At 44.5% G+C, this 8,605-nt stretch overlaps 1 long non-coding RNA gene across 1 annotated transcript in view; it reads left to right on the forward strand.

Moving 5' to 3' along the window:
- LOC147732453 (uncharacterized) overlaps positions 1-2,546 on the forward strand; it is a 126,407-nt gene extending 123,861 nt beyond the window's left edge. The window contains exon 3 of the long non-coding RNA XR_015308662.1: positions 357-2,546. This is a non-coding gene — a long non-coding RNA (uncharacterized LOC147732453). The remainder of the gene's footprint in view (positions 1-356) is intronic.
- Positions 2,547-8,605: the final 6,059 nt, after the last annotated feature.

Here is an 8,605-nt window from a genome sequence, read left to right on the forward strand (position 1 = left end):
TACAGGGAATAATACTCCCCCCACCCCATGAATAAGCAAACAAAGCAAAAACAGTCATCAGGCAACTTTACATTTGTGTTCCATTTTCATGTGTATTATTATAAGCCCAGTTACAATTTTGCATATGGAAAAATATACACACCTAACTGTGGTTGAGAAGAATTGTATTTGTACTCATTAAAAAATCCTCAATTTGCTCCAAATATACAAGTTACTTTACAGAGACAGATGTCTGACTTTTTTCTACTTCCAATTTTTCATGGTTTTTATCATTTGTGCAAATTTCTGATGGAAAGTTCCCTCTGGAGTTTCTGGATTGTCCTAACAGTTTATCTCTTTATGACCATCTTTCACAGTGAGCACAATGAGTCACTTACCGAATGCAGTGGAAGACTACTGGGCAGAGGAAAACTCAGACGGCTACGAAGATGTCACCCTGCAAAGTGCTGTGGTGCCCTCTGACGGGAAGCTCTACGTGATGTTCCATGGGACCTCAGTGGAGGCTGCTGAATCAATCATCAGAGATGGATTCAAAAGATCGAGTGGTGGCACATTGGGGAAGGGGGTGTATGTAAGCAGGCAGTTTGAGAAAGCAAAGAGTTATCCCCCGAACTTAAGGGGGCAGAATGTGGTCTTGAGAGTAAGGGTCAATGTCGGAAAAGTAATAAGAATAGCTAGGAAGGGGCATCCCCTTCAGAAAACCTGGCACAGCCAGTATGATACTGCCTGGATACCTCCAATGGCTGGCGTGGGTGTGGGACAATTGGAAGAAGATTGTGTTTCTAATCCGAACAGAATCAAAGTTATTGATGTAGATTTTGCATCTTCGGAGGAAATTCTAAGGAGACTTAGGGGATTGATACCGTTCAGAAATAGAAGGACGCAATAATATTGCATATTTCGTTTTTTGGATACCGAAGTTCAAAAAGCAACTACATCTAATTAGCTGGCAGTGAATTATTTCTTGCATATAAAATGCAAATCATGTCTTTTGTTGATAAATAGCATTACATATTCATGTTTAATATTCTGAGTAGCTGTAGACTTGCATTTTTGTCGACCAACAGAATGGGCGGAATTTGGTTAAACATTCTGCACTGAAATTTCTGCAACTACCATGGATTCTGGTTCCCCATTTTGTTTTGTAAGGCATCTGCACTATAGGCAGAATAAACTGGATTTTAGTCTTCAATATTTTACATTTTTGCCCAAGTCTTCTAGCTTTTGAAAACTCGAATTTTGGAAAACTCCCTAATTTTTTAAAAGGCATGACAAATAAATGTCCCTTCTGCCGAAACTTTCCATTTTTGCGAATACCTCTAACTCTGTCGACACAAAGTTAAGAATCTGGTTATTTCCATCTGATATTCCTCCTGAGCCTGTCTGACAGGAGTATCACAAAATGCCTTGGGTTTAGGATCTGTAAACTTTTTAAGTTTACATACATTTTTGTTGCGCATGATGGGAAAAATATTGATTGAGGTCATTTATGATTTCCCTGGTGTTTTTTTCTAAACAGAAACCTATTTCCAAATGTTTAACACATTAGTGAAACACACCTAAACTAAGACATTAGAAAGACCTACCCTGAAGAAGGCCAGCAAACATATACTAATCAACGATCCATTAGTTCCTTGTCTTGTCCGTCCCTGAGTTTCTATCCTCAATGACTGATTTGGAATACTGCACTGAACTTTCTTCTTGGACCAAAAATTTATCTATTGTTCTAGAGAAGATGGTATCTGCAGCAAAATTATTCATGTATACATTGAAGAAATGATCTCACAATATAGCCAATTAAAAGTACAAATTCAATTATGTTTCATGGATTACTTGCATGGTGCAGATGTAGGGCATTTTTATTTCCATCAGCGTGTCTCCAATTTACTTTTCAAAGTGTTGGCATAAAGCAAAATGATAGGGATCGCTGGTAAAAAGTTCTGACTTTGCAAGTACTCGCTATATACCAACAGTCAACGCTATAGGGCATATTTATCAATAAGTCAGGCAGTGAAGTCTGACACTTCACCGGGGCAGCAGTACACTCCCCACTGATTCTTCCTGGCTGCAAAGCATGATCTATTGTGATAATATAAGTCAGACCTACGCACTGCTACAGTTTCTAACCTCCAGGCCCAATGATGTATGGCAACCACAGTGACAATATTTACTTACCTTCGAATGAGATGAACTGACTAATGTAATGAACCATTGTGCCCTTCCCCATCTTCTGTTGTATGCATATCCTGGTGCACCGAGCACATGGTCCCTAAAGATCCCTCAATGTTACTGCCACCATGCTTGGACTCTTCTATTGTCATGCGCTATCAATGCTTTATATGCTCTCTTTTTTCTGCTAGCTGTTCCTGTACCACATGCAATGATTGGTGCTTTCTTACCTACGGTATACTAATCTGCACTAAATAAGCAAAGTGCTTAGTCTTTCGAGCTGACACAGCAATCCTCGCCTAAGATGAAAACTACTCTTCTCTGTATATTTCACAAATGCCCATTTTGTGATCTCACTGTTGAGTAAAAAAACATGGCATGTGGTTGTTGTGTTTATTAATTACATTTTTAGAGGATTACATTTCAAGAACATATTGTACAAGTTTCAGCCTAGCAATTAGATGTTTTTTTATAAGTATAAGTAAGGTCTTTCCCATCAATGGATTTAATCCACATAAGGTAAGCCACGTATTTTTGGGTTCTTTGTGCGAGGAGGGAGGGAGACAGATTTCAAGTAACTGATGATTCACTTGGCTATTTGTCTCCTTCAGTGTTTGGAGGTTAGTGATAATACTCGAATATCTGGAGAAATGCTAAAGATGTAAGAGAATTCACCCGCTAAACTTCTCCTACAGTAAGGATATTACGGTAGATAAAATTAGGGAGATGGGTTCTACTCCATATTTATGGTTTGATCCTGAAATTGGAGACATTTAAATTACCATCAAATTCTAAATCAGGTCAATAATCTATATACTTGTCCTCTAGTGCTGACATAGTACAGCCCAATGAGCTACATTCATAGAAAGAGATGAAGATCTGAATGCTAGTCCTCAGAGGCAGCAGTCTGCTAATAGAGATGATGTACATACTGAGTTGAAGTTCCCTACCAGAGCAGAAGGCAGTGTGTCTCCCCATGGCCTGTCCCGAATGGATTTAGTGGCCAGGAAGGTGGAACAGTAGTTCAAGGTTGAGATGGCCAAATTCAGGATGAAGTCGAAGAAACTGGCCATGGAAACAGAAAAAAAGAAGGCTGAGAGATCCTTGGTGGAGAGAAACATTTTTCTGGCTCATGAACTGAGTCTAAAGGAGCTGGACCACAAGGCTAGGCAGGCAGGGTCCAGCAGTGATGGTGGCAGCAATTCTACAATACCCTCAAGAGACAGGAATGTCCATAGTCCCAAAAGTCTGGTGCCTGATATTATTGAGGGGGATGACAATGACAAGCGGCTTGAAGCATATGAGGTAGCTTTGCAGATGCATGATTCCTGAAGTGGGTTGGGGGCTAGCCTCTGGAAGCATATCCCTTGTGATGGGAGGGATGCCTTATTGGCCCTAGATAACAGAGATAGGATGAGGTATCCCGCACGAAGGAATAAGAAAATATGGCCTTAACTTTGAGAAGTACAGGCAGAGGTAATGGGGAAGCCAGAAGCTGCCCCACCAGCCCTCTGGGGATTGTTCTGATTCCTTTTGCAAGTCACTGGATGGTTGGGTGAACTGCAATACAGTGAAGGATTATCAGGGGCTGTACAACTTGATTGTGAGAGAGTGTATGTTCAGTCCCTGTTTTCCAGATCTTCGGCAACACCTGATAGATACTAGGGTCAGTGATCCCAAGAAGCTTGCTAAGGAGGCAGACTACTGGCTCAGCACCATGGCCCACAAGAAAGTACTTGGGAGTGACCCCAAGAACGATGGTTCAGGATTTCCTATAAGAGTGATGGGGAGGTGAAGGGAGACATATATACAAGCCCAAGAGTAAGGGTGGAGGTAAGGGTTTACATGCCCCTTCTAAGAAATAGAGAGCAGGCTCCAGTAAGCGTTGCCCTGGGCTCCCCATGTCCAACACTGTCTCTTTGTTCTCAGCTAGGACTTCGTCTGTCCAAAGAAATGATCCACTGATGTGACCTGTACAGAGTTGACCAATGTGGCCATAGGGGTAAGTAGACTCCAGGGGCAGATCATAGACCATGCCATGATCTCCCTTAGCTGGGAGATAAATTCAGAGGGTAAGCTTGTAATCCCTGAGGGGGAGAGTCGGTGCTTCCACCAGGAGAAAGTGGATGAGACCCCTGCCACTTCTCCGAGGGACACTCTTGCTAGCCAGGTCATGATAGTTGAAAGGCTATATTCTCAAGAGCAGTACACCGGCAAGGTGTGTGGTGTAACTCAGGCCCATGGGCAGAACTTCATCCACCTTTTGGCCCTGGTATCCCTAAAGTTGGATGAGGAGTTGACCCAGCGGAGGGACATTGTAAGGCCCAGATGCCCGTAGACTGTATTCTGGGGAATAAGTTGCCTCCAGTGTCACGAGAACTGGGAGGGGTCGCCACACAGGGTACCCAGACAGTTCTGTTTTCTGTGGGTACCACTCCCCAGTGGAGGGTACAGGAGCCCAGATGGAGGGGCAGGGTGAAGTAGGACTCACCCCTGTCCCCTGTTCAGCTTTAGGGTACAGACCTGGTTCTAAGTGGCCAGCATTAGGATTCCACCCCAAAGCTGGTGGGAGCTAGAGTGGAAGTAAGGTACAAAACACTTGTGTCTACCCCCCTCCCCTTTGAGAAACTTCAGAAGATAGAGAACCCGGGAAAGCAAAGGGCCTGGGCTTGGCAGCTGTCAGTGGCCTCTATTGGTTACTGTCCTTATGGGCAGAGCTTTCCTTGGGTTGGAGACAGATGTCTGATCCAAGGGGTGGAATGAGCCACATCACTTTGTTAGCCATGGTGGTACTGTCTGCCTACTAGTATGAATCTCTGAGCACTTTATGGTTAGGTGCTTTACAGAAAGTGAGGAGAATGATTTCCCATTGGTCAGTTCATTGGCCCAGGAGAGCATAGACAGAGGGATACAACTGAGTTTGGAGAAACATAAAACTGACAAGTGCCCTTGCATAACAGGGCCTTCGTCCATGTACTATCGCTTAAGCAGGGAAGCCCATCAAAATACTGATTAGTCTACCCTGGTTTTTGGCTGGAGGGGGTGTTGTTGGACTTGGCACTTTGTGCAAGGTCCTCCCCAGACTGTTTGCCTTCCCTCCTCCATTTTTGCTGAATGCCTTTTTGTTAGATTTGGGACTCTGTGCAATGTAAAACAACATTTGTATATTAACCTATCCGCTCCATGAAATGCCACAAGGGGTGTAAGGGTGACTTCACACGGACAATGCTGCCAGCCGCTCGATCACCAGGTATTGCCTTCTCGTGGCTCTCAGTTCCAGGAGAGCTACGAGAAGGTAATCCCTGTTGTTTTACAGGATATACTAGTGGTATATTGTTTCAACTGCCCTATTAGGGTACAGAGAAGAGTACTTGTGACCAGTAGGCATATGTACATTTACAATATCACCCAGTGAGTAAGCATGGGCAAATTTTGCGAATTCCCGATCCGCGAATTTGCGGATTTCCGAATTCGCGATACGCAAAATTTGCGAATTTGTGCAAATTTGCGGATATTTGTTTTTTGCGGGTTCGCAGGGTTTTTTGCGTGTTCGCAGGGTTTTTTGCGTGTTCGCGGGGCTTTTGGCGTCTTCGCGAGCCGCTTGCATAGCGAAGTTACCCATGCAGTCGTTTATGGGAGAGGGAGGGAGAGAGAGATAGATAGATAGATAGATAGAAAGAGAGAGAAAGAGAGGGAAAGAGAAAGGGAGAGAGAGAACGAATGAAAGAAAGAGAGGACGGATCTCTGAAGGGCCAGATTCCTGAGTTGCCCCTACAGAACATACAGCTTTTTTTTTTTTTAGCAAAATGCATATGAAAATTGTGCTGTAAAGGTCTCTTTTAGTTTAACCCCTCCTGACAACTCAAAATGGGTGTATTTGCCATCCTCTCCCTTCTTCCTGTTTTTTATATCTGTAAGTGCTTCCTGATGAGGTTTAATTCCTTGGACAGGTGCCTCGTTGCCTACTTGTAACTATTCTCTGACCCTGCTTCAAGGGTCAGAGCAGGGTCAGAGAATAGTTGCAAGTAGGCAACGAGGCCCCAGGAAGCAATTAGCAGCAGGTGTCCAAGTGGAAGTTAATTTGTTTGTAACCCTTTTGTAAAAGGTTACAAAGAAATTAGGTTCAACTTTTGCACCTGCTGCTGTAACCCTTGCTTGGCTGAAAATTCGTCCCCGCTGATTCGCGGATTTTACCGCGATTTCAGGAGAATCACGGATCGCGAAATCGCGGAAAATCCGCAAATTCGCCTGTGAAACGGATTTTACGCCAACCCTTACCAGTGAGGTGAAACGGGGATCGTGCCGGTCCTGAGGAAGAAATCCAAGGGGATGGCTTCTGAAACATGTGGACCTTGTAGAAAGTGACCCATTAAAGTACACCATCTACACCTCCCCATTTTTACTATTCTCAGCTAGGGAAGTTAATAAAGTGTATTCTTTCCACTAGCCAGGGAATTTTTAAAATCATCACACATATTTCACGATCCCACACACTACACATATACACCAATCACTAAATTAAGTGCTCCCGCGTCTAAGTAGGTAGTAGCACGCCCAGTCCCGTAGAGGGACAGGAAGACCCCAATGATGAAGCATGTCACTGAATCAGGTTTTAGTGTGTGAGGGGTATTGTACAATTTTTTTAACATTGCCCATCCTACAAATAAGAGAAGGTCTTTTGTTTTTTTCAGGCACCATCATTAAAAACACCCTAAGTAAGATTAAGCACACACTTATACACATATATATGTGTTCGAGGCATATGAGCTGCAGATTGTACACTATGCATTAGATCGCCACCTGGTGTTGGGCTCGGATGATTGTAGGTTGTTGTCTTCTTGGTGGTAGTCTTTGTAGTCACGAGATAGGTAACTCCTCCCTTGGACAATACTGCGCATGGGCATCGGCTCCATCCTTAGATTGTTTTTTCCGCCACTGGGTTCAGATGAAAGTTTCTCTGCTACGGCTAGAAAAACATTTTTCAGCAACTTCGAAGCGCAGAACTTCCTCAAACTTCTAACAACTACCCTCAACATCGACTACAATACCTTTGACGCCATCAGTTCCATTCCGGTCATCGACGCAGGCCGTTGGGCCTACGGACGCTGTGCGGCCTACACCACATGGAAAGAACTCTGTTCAAAAGATGCCCGGTATGTTAAGCAAAGTTTCCACATAGCGATCACCACGAGGTCTGCAACCTCTGTCTATCGCCGGAACACGACGAGTCGACCTGCACAGCTTGTGCATCTTTCCGATCGAAGAAAAACATCCGGGATCGGAGGGACCGTCGGCACGAAATGAGGAGATCAGCTCCAGCACCGGAAGATATCTTCAATGAAGAGTTTCCCCTCGTTCCCGAAGAAGACTAACCTGATCTCCAGATCGTATTAGAGGCAGACGACTCAGATAACTCCATTCCATCAGGTCAGCGCGTGAGTACTACTGCCTCTGCACCACATATTCTGCCCAAACTGAAGGCAAAGGTCAGCACTCCGCCCAAAAGGGCCCAGTCGAGACCGAATACCTGCTTCGAAAGCCCCGCCTTCCAGCCCGTCTCCAAAGAAACCAACTAAGCCTTCTAGTGCCTCGACACCGAGCAAGCCTCTTCCATCGGCACGAAAAATAAAGATGCCTCGGCACCGAAGCCAAAAGACCCTTTGGCAACGAAGTCTAAAATAGTACCGGCACCGAATCATAAAAACGTACCTTTACCGAAACAGAAAGAAGCACCGACTCCGAAGCCGTCCACTTCTACATCTTCAGTGCCGAAAAACACAAAGCCTGATTCCGAGGTGCCCAAATCCTCGAACATGCCTACAAAGCCGAAAACGACACCTTCGGCTCCGAAAACTCGACCACAGGACGTTATAACACCTCCCAAGGCTAAAGACACACGACAACCTCCCCTGGAACCAAAAAAATCGATGCCCAAGAAGGTTGTAGAGGAGGAAGAACTTTTTCGGCCAGATCCTCGACAAAAGAAAATCTACATAGACCCAAAGACAGGTCATGTAGGTGCTACACCTCACAAGAAGAGACCAGCAGATGCACCACCCACACCTGTGGTCCCTGCCAAGAAGAAGGACTGTGCAACATCTCCTATGCACCCTTCCTCTCCTATACCTCCTCTTCCTTCTTCTCCTGATCCTCCTCACATATCACCTCAAATCTCTCCTATACATTCTCCATTATCATCACATTCCCCAAAGCAGAATGATGAGGAATACAATTTGGGTGGAGGGGAGGACATGCAAGAACCTGATTCATGCCATGCAGATGAGGGTATATGGGACTTTCCAAACCCCAAAAATATGCCTATATGGGACTTTACAAACCCACAAAATGTGCCTGACATTCCTGAACCACATATTGCAAACAACAGGGTTGAACCCAAATAGTCAAAGGGACCTGGGTGATCAATAGTTATAGACAG

The sequence above is a fragment of the Lissotriton vulgaris genome, chromosome 2_1 (assembly GCF_964263255.1).
Source record: "Lissotriton vulgaris chromosome 2_1, aLisVul1.2, whole genome shotgun sequence".
In the NCBI taxonomy this organism is placed as follows: domain Eukaryota; kingdom Metazoa; phylum Chordata; class Amphibia; order Caudata; family Salamandridae; genus Lissotriton; species Lissotriton vulgaris.